This window comes from Scyliorhinus torazame, chromosome 4 (genome assembly GCF_047496885.1).
Source record: "Scyliorhinus torazame isolate Kashiwa2021f chromosome 4, sScyTor2.1, whole genome shotgun sequence".
Lineage (NCBI taxonomy): Eukaryota > Metazoa > Chordata > Chondrichthyes > Carcharhiniformes > Scyliorhinidae > Scyliorhinus > Scyliorhinus torazame.
In genome coordinates this window covers 161262245-161278541 of record NC_092710.1, presented here as the reverse complement: position 1 = coordinate 161278541, position 16297 = coordinate 161262245, and positions in this window count along the sequence as shown.

Below are 16297 nucleotides of genomic sequence, written 5' to 3'. Positions count from 1 at the left end.
AAGGAAGTGCCCAGTGCTAATCCCCTTGGTTTTTGAAGTTCAGTAATAAGGTGTGGCCAAGTTTCACCTAACTAGCGATCAATCATTCCCTGATTCGTAATGTTGCACTCCAGGCAATGTATTCTCATCTTGAACATCCGGGCAACACATTGTTACAATTATGAGGTTTAGCAGATTGTTATGTGTTGGAACTGTGTTATTAATCTAAGATAAAATACGCGGAGTCATGTGAACCATGCTGAAGGCTTCCTGACTCTATACCTGGATGGTTTGATTTTTAAGAGATCAAAATAAAGTTTAGATTATGTCACTGAAAAAGTGGAAACTATCAGGTTGTAAAAGATTGTGCCATAAACTATCCATTTACTCCGAAGATGAAAAAGGATAGCTCATTATCACTTCTACCGAGATATAAGGTATATTTCACATCGGCATGGGGAAAAGTGCAAAGGAAGCCATTCTTGAGATCAGGTTACGGGCTTCCCTACAAAGTCCCTCTCACAGAGAAAGGCATTCATTTTTTTTGTGCTGTCAGTAGAGAGTAGAGGCTGTTTGGATTTGTTAAATACCACATACAGATGCGGGAAGGAGGTGGTTATTATTTGAAGAAATGGCATCCAGTAGCCATCTAAAGATTTTGGGAGATTCATCCTGGTATGACCAGAGGGGAGGAATTGTCAGGATAAGCTTTACTGCTGATAGTGGATTTAGGAAACCCTCTGAAAACTAAGGAAGGCACTCTGGAGGTAGCTACTTAAAGTTCCTAATCAGAATAATAGGGAAATGTGAACTCATTGCAAGCTGAGAACAATTGTGGACCGATTGCCATGAGGCATTTAATTCTGTGAACAGTGAGATGTGTGATAAACAAAAAAGGGGAATGTTCCATTCTGTGGCTTAAAGTAGATGTTGCCCACAAAAATAATGTCAAAAGTGTGTTAATCTTTGTTAGAGGAAAATATTTTAAAAGTGAAACATTGTTGTATCCATCCTTTCAAGTTATTAACTGGAATTCCAAATTTATTTTTAAATATTATCAGTCTCCTTGGAGGTCATAACAATATGGAGCACTTTAAAAATCAGCTCCCGATCCAGTACAATTCTAAAGGACTAAAAATAATAGAATCATAGAATCCCTACACTGCAGAAGGAGGCCTATCAGGCCATCAAGTCAGCACCAGCCCTTGGAAAGAGCACCCTACTTAAACTCAAGCCTTCATCCTATCCCCATAACCCAGTAACACCACCAACCTTTTGGACACTAAGGGGCAATTTTGCATGGCCAATCCACCTGACCTGCACATCTTTGGACTGTGGGAGGACACCGGAGCACCCAGAGGAAACCCAAGCAGACACGGGGAGAACATGCAAACTCAACAGTCGGTCTCCCGAGTCCGGAATTGAACCTGGGTCCTGGAGCTGTGAGGCAGCAGTGCTAAGTGTGCCACCCCATGCCGTGACTGTAGTCAACCTTCAGAGATCTGTGGAGGATTTCTTATACTATGACACCATGGATTGCCAATCCAGAGTTATCCTTAATGGAAAGTGTGCAAATTGTCCTACAAAACAGACAATAATTTTAACAGCCATAAAGGAATTTCAAAGATAATTTTCTCCCTCATCACCTGATGAATAATCTGGCAGAGCAATCCTCCTATCCACTGGAGATTTTCAGCCCATTGATGGGATGGGATTTAGATGGTGCTTTGCAAAACCTTGACAGCGAGTGAAGTGCCTTTTTAATGTAGTCACTATTGTAAAGTAGGAAACACATCGTCCCACAAAGAGTTTTCCAGTCTCCATATTGCACCTTTTCCCTAAGATACGCGTTGGGACCACTTGATGTCCTGACACAAAGACTCATTGAGAATTGCCCGGGTAGTTTGAACTTCCGATGGTCAAATCGTCTACTTCTCGGAACCTTCTGGGGCAGTCTCCAACTTTGATTTAAAGCCAGAGACCGCAGCTAGAGCTGTGGGGCTTACCTGGATAGTTACCCAGGAAATGTTGGACAGACAAATTCTAGTCTTACTCCCAGGTAACTATACAACTGACCCCTGTCCCCACAATCGCTCACACTGACTATCCTCCCAACCCCTCTCTCGACACTCCCCCCACTTCCCTCCAACCCCCAATCCTCCTGACCTCCTGTCTTCCCTCGATCCGCTGAACTCTGACCCAACCTGACCTCACCACCTAAACCCCCCAAATTCCTTCTAACCCAACCGGGCCCGACCCACATCACCAGCCTACCCAATTGCCACCTTATCCATTTAGTTCAACCACTCTACCCCTTTGCCATCTACATTCACCAATTCACTCAGATGCTCATAAACTAACATATTAAAACGCTGTTAAATGTCCCTGCTTACCAATGTGTTAGTGAACATTTATAAGAATACGGCAGCTATTCTGTGAAAAGGAGGTTTGAATTATCATCTCCCGATAAACCAGCACTATGAGGAAGCAATTAGATTAAAGGTAAGCTTCTAATTTCTGAAAAGCCTGGATTAGAGGTCGTGGCCAAAAATGTGAGACCTGGCATTGCAGGAAGTAGGAGCAAAGTGGCAATTCAACAGTTTTAGAACAAAGAACAAAGAAAATTACAGCACAGGAACAGGCCCTTCAACCCTCCAAGCCTGCACCGACCATGCTGCCCGTCTGAACTAAAACTCCCTACCCTTCCGGGGACCGTATCCCTCTATTCCCAACCTATTCATATATTAGTCAGGATGCTCCTTGAAGGTCACGATTGTGTCTGCTTCCATCACCTTCTCTGGCAGTAGGTTCCAGGCACTCACTACCCTCTGTGTAAAAAACTTGCCTCTCACATCTTCTTTAAATCTTGCCCTTCGCACCTTAAACCTATGCTCCCTAGTGATTGACTCTTCCACTCTGCGAAAAAGCTTCTGACTATCCACTCTGTCCATGCCCCTCATAATCTTGAAAACATTTATCAGGTCGCCCCTCAACCTCCGTCATTCCAGTGAGAACAGACCAAGTTTCTCCAGCCCCTTCTCATAGCTAATGCCCTCCATACCAGGTAACATCCTGGAAAATCTTTTCTGTACCCTCTCCAAAGCTGGTCCTCGGAAAATTCAAGCCAACCTGGTTTGGTTGAGGGATAAGTTTTGGTCAGAATACTGGAGAGAACTCATCTGCTTTTTGATAAAAATCATGGACTATTTTATGTCCATCAGAAAGCTTTGATTTACCACCTTATCCAACTTTGGTACTTCTTACAGTGCAAAATTCTAATAGTACTGCGTTGTAAGCTTAGACTTCGTTCAGGTCCCCAGATTGGACCTACAACCTTTGAACACAGTGGCTAGAATGCTACCACTGAACTATAGGCTGCTACTACAGCTGGTACTTAGGTTTGAGTATAATTTTATCTAAGTGCTCCATTATTGCAGAGCAGCAGATCTTTGACAAACCTTGGCTGCAACAATAGGTAATCATTGTCCAGTGTGTCATTTGAGTTAGTCACCTCAGTAAGTACCTTCGCACTTCGTTTCTGGAGTTTCTGCTGAGGCCGGCCACCATATTGTAAAAAACCTTGTCACATAATTAATGCGAGCCTAAATTCTAAAGTTACTGGGTTGGATTCTCCGTTTGACAGACTAATTGCTGACTTCGGGATCGAATTGTGAGTGTTCTATGTTCACGAAAGTGGTGCCAGTCCCAGGGCACTTCAGGTCCCGTTAATGGTCTAGCACCGGCGCCTCGTGGAACTCGTGCGATTCCAATGCATGCTGACCGTCATCCCAGCCAAGAAGGGGGCACTGATTGCGCTGGAGCACGCCCATCCCATTGATAGGTCGGCTGAGCCCAGAGGGTACCTCGGGGAGTGGCCTGGGGGGTCACTCATATGATCCGTGGTGCTACGGTCACAGTGGGCAGTCAGCAGCGTGCAGAGCCGGATGGCTGCCTTGCAAGCTGAGGCAATGGTGGTCCATGCCTGGACACCCTGACCCCATGGCCCACCTCCTGGCCGCTCTCACTACTTCCCCCCTGGCCCTGGCAGACTCTCCCCAGCGAGTGACACAAGTGGCAGTACACTATAGCGATGTTGAGCAGTCTTCGTACCTGAAGTAAATGGCAAAGGGGAGTCTGAAAACTTCATAAGAAAGACATTTATTCAGCATAACAGCAGTATTTGCACAGGACTCGGTTACACACCTCCAGGTCCTCACTCCTTCCTGTCAGCTGCTACAGCAGCTGACCTGTTATACTAGTGCTGGTTAACTCACAGTCCAATCAGCATTAGGGTGGATGAGCCCCTCCTCATAGTTAATGCCCTCCATACCAGCTGGATGAGTCCCATGCAGGTTAATAACAGTACCCACTCTCACCCTCTCGGCAATCACGGCACCTGTTTCCTGATTGTAAATACCACAAGTGAATCTCCCTGTCGGTAATACCTCCTGGCGGACGCGGAGCATCGCAGAAGACGTGGAAAAGGCCTGGTCGGGCCCGTTAATGATATGCCAACGGTGTTTACTGAACAATTTGCATGCCCATGCCGACGTTTGGCGTAGAATACGTTCATGCCGCTGTCGAGGGACTGGAGCATGATATTCCGTTCGGCACCCGGTGCCAACCTCGATTTTTGGCTGACGTCGAATTCACCGCCCAATAGTATTTCACGATTCCGGTGTCGCTGGACGGAGAATCCCTCCTACTAACTTTTTGTTCAATTCTTTCTCGTTGCGGACAAGGAGGAAACTCAAATGGTTTGTACAGATGAACTGTCGGAAACTTGTTATTGTGCTTACCTTACTTCAATCTTGTTTTTATGTTTATGTGATACATGCAATGTTTCCATTTTATTAATCTTTTGAGTTTTTCCTTTGATTTCATATCTTTATTTTTCTTCTGTCACCATTCTAACATTTAAAATGGGTAACTTCACACGGTGCAAAATACCTAGTGGATTTTTCCATGTATACATCTTATCACAGTATATAAAAAACAAAAGAATATTTTTTTCAAAGCAAACTATTGCCATCAAAGTATTTGGCATTACACAGAGAATATTCTACACAAGTTCTGTTGGGAGGATTGAGTGTGACCACTGATGTGGGCTGTGTTCAGCATAGTGGTCGTGCTGTGGTTACAGGGGAGATGGGGAGACCACAGGAGCGACCTTAGTCTTGTGCCAAGATTCTCGGCTGTCCGGTTTTCTATGGGGGATTTTCTGTGGGGTTGTCAGTGATAATTGGCTGCCTATATTGGAGTTTGTTCAGCAATCAGAAAACAAACTGGTTTTAGTTGACCAACTGGATGGTGCCCTGGCTGCAATATGAGATGTGCTTATAGAGAGTCGTGAACTATGGCTGGGATTTCCAGGCCCCTCACGCCGGCGGGATCGTCCGGTTCTGCCAACGGCGGCTCCCAGGGCAGGTTTCCTGGCAGGGTGGCTGACAGGAAACGCGAAAGGCCATTGACTTTGGCGGGAACGGAAGGTCCCACCGGCGACCAATGAGGGGTTGACAGAAAACCTGTCGCAGGGGGCGAGGGGCTGGAAAGTCCAGACCGATGACCCTCGGGGAGATGGATCAGCGGTGCACTTGCGTGGTGTGAGGACTGCAACCCAATCATGTGACCTGGGGTCATGCGTGAAAGCTATACCATGCGAGGAAATTAGTCTGAACAAAAGAGAGTTAGCATTGCCAGTCTCAGGGCAGTCATAAGGGCAATGGCTGGCAATGAGAGGCTGAAGGACCGGTGCGTTGGCTCACTGCATCTGGTAGCAGCGGCACAGGAGCAAGCCCATGACAGGCAGTTGTCTGCTTTGTGAAGCAGGAAAGTCAATGAGCAGTGGTTGCTTGCACAGCGTACCTGAAGAGCTGATATCATGCTGGTGATTACACCCTGGGGTTCAACCTTGTAAACCCAGTGGAACACAATCTCAGGAGAAGAGATTGAGCAGCTGAATGGTGAGCAGTCATTGGAGCATTCTGAGTTTGCATCCTGTTGCCTAACAACTCATTGCAGGCAGAAGAAACAAAGAGGACTCCAGACTAGGTCGGAGTTGTTGTTGAAGGGAGATTAGAGGCTAAACCCTCGAAGGAGAGAAGACATAGGGTTGAATTCTCCACCGTCGGAATTCTCCATTTTGCCGGCAGCCCGGAGGGTTTCCCGAAGCGTGAAGTTGCTCCACAATGGGAAACCCCATTGACCAGCCGGCGAAACGGAGAATCCCGACGGCGTGCTGAACCAGAAATCTGGTGCGGTGGGACGGAGAAACCCGCCCATAATTCGAAGGATTTTTGTGACTCACAATGGTCACTGATTTCTGGGTGAGCTGATGAGAAAATTTGAGGGATCTGTTTTTCTGTCTGCCATTTAACATGCGATTTATAGTGTATATTTGACCGCAGTTTTCTGGTTAATTCATGGCTAAACCATGTTAGTTCTGGATGTTAGAGTACAGGATAAATAGTATTGACTGCTTTGTTGGTTCTAGTATACAAAAATCTTGTTTGTGAAATCTTGTGGCTTTATTCTCTTGGCAAATACCTGGGATTTAAAATTTTGTCTACTTTAAACAAAAATGTACTCTTCCATAACCAGTTCATAACACTGTCAATTTTTTTACTACAACTCATGTATCTACTTTCCAACTTTTACATTTGAGTTATTGTCAAGTGACCAATACACATACAACATTTCCAAAACTCACTTTGCTCACCTGTGGCGATGGGGGTTAAGTTCCAATGGTGACTCACATGATAACCTCCTTGGTTATCCTCGAGTGCAAGCTTTTAGTTTGAAAGAACTGTTTATCTTTTACCATATCACTAGGAAACTGTGCTGCCATCCTATTCCACTATCTCCTCAGTACTCTTCCAAAGAGGAGGAGAATCACATAAAGGCAAATTGTCAGTAAAGTGGTAAAGCAGAAAACAACATAGAAAGTAGCAGTGATCTCTGAATTTCCTGTGATTCAAAAAGAAAGAAGCCTTTGCATTTATGTTTTTAACCAAGCATGAAATATAAATCACTGGGGGAGTTTCTTTTGCATGCACAAGTACCAGAATGGTGACATAAACCAGACCACTTGGTGCGTTCAGGGCAGACTTGTGTGAACTTTAGTGTTTTGACACCATTCAAAGTGGATGATGGGAAAAGGGGCAATGGAACTAACAGCCTGACAGTTCTAACACTTGACTTCCTCCCAATTAGGGCACTATAGACATCAAAGCCTGCGTTCTGCACTCAGCAAGAGACTCATTGAGGAATGAAAGAAAAGAGAGATGCCCAGTAGTTACTGGGCCTCTCCTTCAGGAGACAAGTTCCAGCAAAGGTTTTAATAATATGCCCAAGGTCACAGGGTTCAGGTCTCTCACTGGGCACACTAGGAAACCGCCAGAGTGTTTCAATATGTGTGGCTGTTTTAATGCAGTGGCTTTACACTGAGACGTTATAGGAAGTTATGCACTTACTTCCTCCTTGTGGGGATCTGTATTTAGTTAAGGATATCAATGTAGTCTTTAATGAAGCTACGAAACTCGGTGCTGCTGCTTGTCCGAAGACACTGAACAAATCTTATATTTACACTTCAGTGGTTCTGTTTCAGAAGGATTCTAATGATCAAGATGCACTGATCATTCATATCATGTTGAATGATTGGAGCAGCTTCATTATTCCAATTTCTGTAGTTTGCTGATCTTCAGCAAGCTAACTGACAACATATGATCTGAATATGTCAGCATCAGTACACAAAAGACACATTGTCAAATTACGGTGACCATAAAGCATGGGAAATCAGTAACCATTAACTATTTACTAGAACATTGGAAGCCTGTGATGCTTCTATATTAGTTGTTTTTAGGCACTAGCACATGTTGAAACCACAAAACAAGTCTACTTGAAATGCACAATTATGAATGATCTCCTAACATCCTACACCATAAAGTTTGCAATCACCATACTATTACCTTCCCTCACCGTATCAGCTCAAATCTAATCCTTAACCATGCAGAACACATGTGCGGAATTGCAGCAAATTCTCAGCATGCTGCACACAGACTCATATCCTGCCAAGGTCAAAGGTGGAGAGTTGAACTGCATGACCTCACGCTATCTGTACACTATCCATTGAAAGAGTTTTTTCAGTGCTTACTTTGCAAGTAATAAATAAAAGATGCTTAAAAGTGTGTTTTACACTTTGGTAATGAAACAGGGTAAATATGTTACCTTGCTAATGCCTCTCTTTTTAAACCATTATATGACCACAAGCTAATCCATTTCATCTGTTTTGAAATGTTAATGTTTACAAAGGTGGTCGTTTCTGGCAAACATTGAAAGTATTGTTCATGGAAGAAAATGTGCCATCATTTCACTATTAAAGATGAACAAAGAGTCCAAATATTTGTCTAAAACCTAAACCAAGTCACCAAAGTTGAACTGCGAGACAAACATTACAAAAAACAATTCATGCATCAAAAAACTATTACAAAGCAAAAGATAAATTTTACTGAAAAAATACAATTGTCTGTCTGCTTTATTGAAGTTGCCAATTGTGAATAATTATATTCCTGGAGGTTTCATCACATGACCTGCCCCCCCCCCCCCCCCCCCAGCCATTCCAGCTATTAGTTGACCAACACATCCATCCCTATGATGTACCCCATTCCTGCAACATTTGAAAAGCAAAAAGACTCATTACCCAATTGGATGATTCTTGACTGTCAGCAAAACAACCTTTTCCTTCCCGTTTCCACTATTTTTGTATCTGTAAAGAGAAATGCTCTGACAAAAAATCTTTTTTAATGTTCCGATGATTTTTCTCCAGGTTTGCACACAGCAACATCCTGGAGATTGATCTGAAAATCTTGGAGACCCCAGGTCAATCTGGAAGGTTGGCAACCCTATGCTTTATGCCAGGACATGTATCGTTTGGTGACTTTTCTCAGTTGCTTCCTTTTTACACTGTTATATGTGACCCTTTATAATCTTGAGTGCAAACAGCAAGCCAATTGAAGTTTTAATAGATCAGATGGCATACCTCATTGCAAAATGTGAGTCCAAGCGGATCTTTCCGTATTCATATTGTTCCTATGTCCATGTGTCCATAGCTGGAAATAGGAGCGTTGGTGAGGGATGAAAAAGCAAAGTGACTAACATTTTAGTCGATTTTTTCATAAAGTGGATGAACATTGATATTTTAAAGATGTCTGTAACTTTCAGTGTTGCTAAGACTGTAATGTCTTTGACTTTTGTAAGTTAGGCGATGTGCCGCTTTGGTGAATTTGCTCCATCACAACAATGACTAAATTGCTGCCGCATTTAGGCTGATACCGCCAGTGTTGACACCGGCCAGGAATAGTGGTGTGCCAAGACTGCAAAACTGGCGACGCACCTGGTCCAAATCACTGACCATTAACGGGCTAGCAACGGCACCACGTGGAACACGATCGATTCCAATGAGAAACAGTGCCACATTTGCTGGGTTTGGGACTGGCACTCAGGAGGCTGACAAGCTGCAGCCGCGTTTACACGCTCCACTCCCCACACACACCATCCCAGCCAACAAGATGGCAGCAAGGAGAGTGATGCCCCGTATCACGGACTATGCTGGATGCCGTGGAGGAGAGGCAGATGATCCTGTATCCTGGGGGGGGAAGGAGGCTGGCAGCTGCCACTGTCCGCTCGGCCTGAATGCAGGTGGCAGAGGTCGCGAGCGCCGTGGGCAACGCTAGAAACGTCCAGCAGTGCTGAAAAAATCTGCACAACCTGCTCAGGGTGGCCAGGGTGAGGAGGCAGCACTGTGCCCTTAGAACCAACCCCTTTCCCACACACCCGTAACCCCAGCCCTCTCCCATCAAGAAGGCAGCTAAGCCCCCACTCTGGACCACATGCCGGCACTCATAGCGGCCGCCATGGCTGGGTACCCTGGCCATTGAAGCCACCAGCTACTCACTCTCTGGGCTGCATGCATTGGATTGTCTAACACTGTGCGTTTCTCCCCCCTCCCCCCCCATGGAGAAGGCGCGCATAATCGCCGTGAGAGGGAGAAGACTGGAGGGGGCCGCCGGACTTGAGGTCCCTCACCGCGGTGGAACAGAGGGCACTGGGCATGGTCGGTGGTCCCGGAGAAAGGATCGTTGCCAAATCGGAGGTTGACATCGGGCGAGGAAGTGAGACCCCGTTGCATTGAGGTTCCCCATGACACGTCTCCCCACCACCAATCCACCCATCCCATAGCTCCCCCCACACCAGGCTCCACCACCACCATCACCACCACCAGACACTCTCTCTCCAGCACCACCCTCCTCCCCACAGCCCACATTATCCCCCCTCCCCCCACACACTCCCGCCACTCCACTGCCCCCCTCCCACGGCCCCCTTTCCAATCATGCGTCTTGCAGGAGTTCCTGATGATGGTGCAGGCCTTTCTGGCATCCCCGCCCCAAACCCAACCACAACCACTAGTAGAGAACAGCATGGACGAGGACACAGACAGTGACAGCAGCCCTTGACCCGCATCCTGCGACACTCCGGAGCTCGAGTCTGGGGAAGACACTAACTGCTCGTCACAGCTGGCTCCAACAACTTCCACTGTCCAATCGAGACACACACCCCGGTTGGGCACTTTAATGAAGAGGCTCCTGGGGCACGCTCTGGTGTAAATCACACACATGCTCAAAGGTGGGGGTAGGAACCCCTGAAGGGGTGGACGGTCGGAGGCCAGGCCGACCCCAGGGACTAGCTGCCATCCGTATGGGTTTCGGGCTTTTGGAATGAACCTTCGATGATAGGCCCGGTCGGGCATGTCCTTGAATGACAGGTGCTGCCGGTACACACAAGGCCTTATGTGGTGCCTCCTTCCCACCTTCTCCTCGGCCTGTTGGCCAGCTGGCGCTCCATCCTCACCGGCTGCCTCCTGTTCATCTGGGGCTGGCTCTGCTGCTGCATGGTCCTCCTCCTCGACCAGCTCCACCTCATACACCCGCAGGGTAACCCCCTGGGCTGCAGCAACTAGGAGGAAGGCCACCATTTCTGGTTGTAATCCAATATCCATTGTCTGCAGGAGGTGAAAGGCCAACACGTTAGCATGGCACATAGCCCCATGCCCAACCAGGTCCAATGGGCTACATGGTGGCCTTGATTTGCACTGCAGACCCTGCCCCCTCATGTCCCCCTCCCCCATTTCCATACTCCTGGCCCACTCCATGCTCAGCACCATGGGGGTCTCTGGCCCTGGTGCCTGTTCCTGTTGCCAGGGGTACTGTCAGCTGGCGCTACCTATGCCACTGGTACGCTCCGCAGCCTCCGTCCGGCACCGACCCTGTAGTGGCTTCTGTGATGCCCCGCCGGTGGGTGGTGGCCGGTTGGGAGGGGGGGCTGCCATGCAGGCTGTGGCAATGGCGGTCTGTGCCCGGATACCCCGGTCTTGTGGGGGACATTCCAGCCCCACAACCCGTCCCCTCATCACCCCTACCCCTTTGCCCTGGCAGGCACTCTCTCTTTCTCCCTCATCAGCCATGGGGCCTGTTTCCTGATTTTTAAAAGCACAAGTGAACCTCGCCGTCGGGAATTCCCCCTAGACGGAGGTGGAAAATTGCGGAGGTCCTGGAGTACAGATGGTCAGGTCCATTAATGATATGCGTTTACTGTACATGCAGAGTGGAATGCATTGATGCCGCTGGTGAGGCATTAGAGAATTGCAATTTGGCGTGAATCCGGCGCCCGCCATGATTTTGGCGTCAAAATCGAATCGTCGCCCAATCGCCTTTCCCGATTTCGCCATCGGCCGACGGTGAATCCTGCTCCAGAACTCCGATTCAATGTCTTAAAGGCTACTTATGAGCAACACAGCAGGAGACAATCAAGTACACACAACAGTGCAAGTTTTGTGTCGTAAAACATCCAAAGGTGGATCACGGAGTTGTTCATTGATAAATCTGACACTGAATCATCTGAAAGGAGTAGAGAGATATAAAGAGGTGACGATGTTAGGGGTGGACTGGACAGCTGTTGGCGGGGTGGGGCGAAGAAAATCAGGGATGCACAAGAAGCTGCAATTGGAGAGTCTCAGAACAGGGGGAGCTTAGGTAACGGGGGGTGGGGGGGGGGGGGGGAGCGCTGAGAAAGGTAACACAGTGATTTGAACACAAAGACGAGAATCTTAATTTTGAGGAGATATTGGACCAAAAGCCAATATAGGTCAGTGAGCAGATGAATGATGTGTGACTGGAATTTGGCATTAGGTTGGATACACACAGTATTTTGGATGATATTTAATATATAAAGTGGTATACTTCGATAAAGTAATGTTCTGAGCACAAAACATGCTCAGTAGAGTACATGTGCTGTTATTTAAGGATGCAACAGAAGATAGGCTATCAATCGACAATTAACAAACGGAAGGAGAATTGCAGAACAAATACATCAGCTGTTTTGTTTTCCTTTCTTCACTGCCTCCCCATCACTTGATGCTGTTCTGACTTAAACCTCCACTCAAAATACTCGATTAGAAAATTGAAATTGGGTCAACAAACCTCCCGAGAGTCATCTATTTCCATTTCATCAGACAAGATTCCTTCTCTTTATTTCAGATGAATGATGTTTCTTCACTGTGGTGTTCTCTTTTTGCTATCTGAGGAACTTTGAAAACTTACAGCAACATTTACTGAACCTAAATCATGCCTGTGAAAAATAAGGCAACTCTGTGAATACCAAAATAACTTCATCTCTAGTGGATTTGCCACCCTTTTTTTAATCAGATGTGTGGAGCAGGAATTTTGTGGTAGGATGGGGCAGGAATGGAACCAGGCGGGACTGCCGGCGTGCAGTTCCCAATCACGGTCCAGACTCCCAACCATTTTCCAGGGGAGCTGGCCAGGTCAGGAATGGCTAGTTGGCTGCTAGTGGTGGGTAGTCTATAGAACCAAGTATGGGTTCGTAATTTGTTCTGACTGCAAGTTTACAGTCAACAGATGGTCCTACTACAGTGAGCTGGGAACGAAGGCGCCCTCTGGGCAGCAGATCTGTGTCGGGATCGGGCGGGCGGGGGGTTTGGAGCACTCCAGATTGATTTTAAACTCCACTCCCCTGTGTTGTGTTATGTAATTTGGAATAACACAAGCTGCCACTTGATGCAGTTTTGAGTAAAAGATGCTCCAGACTTTGAAGTGAGTTCAGTGTGTTTTATTGAACTATTAGCACAGTTCTCAATGAGTTCGACTCTGCTAATCTAAATGTAGTAACTCAGTCTAACTGAACCAGCCTTGCTCTAAGCCACGTGCTGGGTTGTGATGCTGAGGATACACCCTGTCTCACTCTGTAGATGTTGGTCTGTGGAAAGAGGCGGGATGTGAGTGCCTCATTCCTTTTATAGTGAGATACCACCCCTGAGTGTCCTGACTGCTCATTGGTCGTGTCCTATTCTATGTGTTCATTAGCTGCATGTTTGCATATCAAGACATGTCCCCCTTTTTTAAATGTTTTGTTGGCGTATGTGAATGTATTTACATGTGAATAAGTCTGTCTAACGTGACTGACAGAGGACAACAGAACAGAGCAAACAAAACAAGCGTTCACAAGTCCAGTCTCTGGGGCTTGCATCTGATCCTTGTCGACCACCGGAGAGGTGTCGGAGGGGACAACGGCGCCTTGACAGGCGGGATGGAAGCCTGACTGGTGGCCTCGTGGTGCGAGGTATCAGGAGGTGGCAATTCAACATATGGAAATGGAGAAGAAAGTGGTTGCGGGCAGGCAACTTTGCGCAGTGCCCTTTGATTCCTTCGCACGATGGAGCCATCAGCCATACGTACAACATAAGAGCGGGACGCGGCCTGTCGAACAATGACAGTCGGGGAAGACCACCCACCATCCGGTATCTGGATCCTGACAGTGTCTGCCGGGGATAGCACGGCCAGATCGGTGGCATGGGCATCATAGCCCTGCTTGTGACGGTCTCTGAGCTGCTGCATCTTCTGCAGCACCGGGAGGTCGGGCAGGTGTATGGCTGGAAGTGTCGTCCACAGGTCCCTGTTCATCAGGAGTTGAGCCACCGACATGCCAGTGGACAATGGAGTCGCCCTGTACGCGAGCAGTGCAAGGTGTATGTCGGAAGCAGAGTCAACGGCCTTGCAGACGAGCTGCTTCACAATGTGCACCCCTTTCTCAACTTTTCCATTGGTCTGCGGCTAGTGCAGACTGGAGGTGACATGCTGGAAATTGTATGACCTGGCAACGTAGACCATTCTCGACTGCTAAAGCATGGGCCATTGTCGCTCATGACGGTGATTGGGATGCCATGCCTTGAGAACGTCTCCTTAAAGGCTTTGATGACGGTCTGAGAGGTGAGGTCCGGGAGCTTCAGTGCCTCAGGGTAATTCGAGAAATAGTCGCTGATCAATACGTAGTCAGGACCATTTGCATGAAAGAGGTCGATGCCAACCTTGGACACCGGAGAGGTCACTATGTCATTCTGTTGGAGCGTCTCCTTGCATTGCGTTGGCTGGAACCACTGACAGGTAGCACAGTTCAGGACCATTTTCGTGATGTTCTGGCTGATGCCGGGCCAATAGACAGCTTGCCGGGCTCTGCGTCTGCACTTCTCAACGCCAGGTGTCCCTCATGAATCTGGCGCAGCAGCAAGCTCTGGAGACTGAGCGGAATGACAATCCGGTCCAGCTTGAGGAGGATACCATCAATCACCACCAGGTCATCCTTCACATTGTAAAATTGTGGGCACTGCCCTTTCTGCCAGCCATTGGTGAGGTTGTGGATGACACGCTGCAAGAGGGGATCTTTGGCTGTCTCGTCTCGGATGAGAACTACCTTCTCATCTGTCACCGGGAGAGTGCTAGCACACAGCTGCACCGCGATTCGATGTGCTGGATGATCTCCAGCGGCTCACTGGGCGAGGTGATGGAGCGGAATAATGTATCAGTGATGATGAGCTCCTTGCCAGGTGTGTACACCAAGTTGAAGTCATACCTCCTAAGTTTAAGCAGGATTCTCTGCAACCGAGGCGTCATGTCGTTCAGGTCCTTGTGGATGATGTGGACCAGAGGCCTATGATCCGTCTTGACAGTGAATGTCGGCAGGCCGTAGACATAATCATGAAATTTGAGGATGCCGGTGAGAAGACCCAAGTACTCCTTCTCAGTCTGTGCATTTCAGTAGGCGTCATCGCCCTTGATGCGTAGGCTACTGGTGCCCAGGATGATGTTTCATCTCGTTGAAGCAACACCGCACCGATGCCATCCTGACTCGCATCTGTGGATATCTTTGTCTCCCAGTCCGGGTTGAAGAATGCCAGGGCTGGTGCAGTGGTGAGCTTGGCTTTCAGCTCCAGCCACTCTGTCTGGTGTGCCGCCTTCCACTCAAAGGCAGTTGACTTTTTCACCAGGTTGCGTAGGGCCGTGGTGTGTGTTGCTATGTTTGGAATGAACTTACCCAGAAAATTGGCCATAACCAAGAAGCGCAGCACCGCCTTTTTGTCCTCAGGGACCTTCATCGCCTCGATGGCCTTGATTTTGTCTGTGTCCGGGCACACACCATGCTGTGAGATCTGGTTGCCTAGGAACTTGAGCGTCAATGTGCCAATACAACATTTGGACCTGTTTAACTTTAGGCCGTTGGCATGTACATGGTGGAATACTTTCTCGAGACAGGACACAAGTTCTTCAGAGGTCGTGGACCATATGATGATGTCGTCCACGTACACACAAACCCCTTCAATGCCTTCCATCTGCTCCATGATGCGATGGAATATCTCCAATGGCGAGATGATGCCAAATGGCATGCGTTTGTAGCAGTATCTGCCAAAAAAGCAGCTGACCCAGTCAGTCGGTTTGGTGACCTTGGATATGATGCCTTTTTGCTGAAGATCCTTGAGCTGTGCCTTCAGGCGCTCTCTCAGTGGAGCAGGGACTCGTCGTGGTGAGTGGACCACTGGCTTGGCATCAGGTCGTAGCAGAATCTTGTATCGATATGGCAGCATGCCCATCCCGTTGAACACATCTGGATACTGGGCGAGGATGTCGTCGATGCCGGCCTGAAGATCCACATGGGATGATGTTGTGGTGTAAACCCTTTGAATGAGGTTCAGCTGCTTGCAGGCGTGCGCGCACCCAGTCGGGATGCCCTGTCTGGCTTAACAATTTCAAAGCGTAACCGTGCTTGTGTGTGTCGGTTGGATACGTGCAGATGGCTGGATCCCAGTGCTGTGATGGCATTCCCGTTGTAATCGAGGAGTTTGCAGGCAGCTGGAAGGACAGTGGGGGCTTCGTAATGCGTCTGAAGTCTGCCTGTGAGAGGAGGTTGGCAGAGG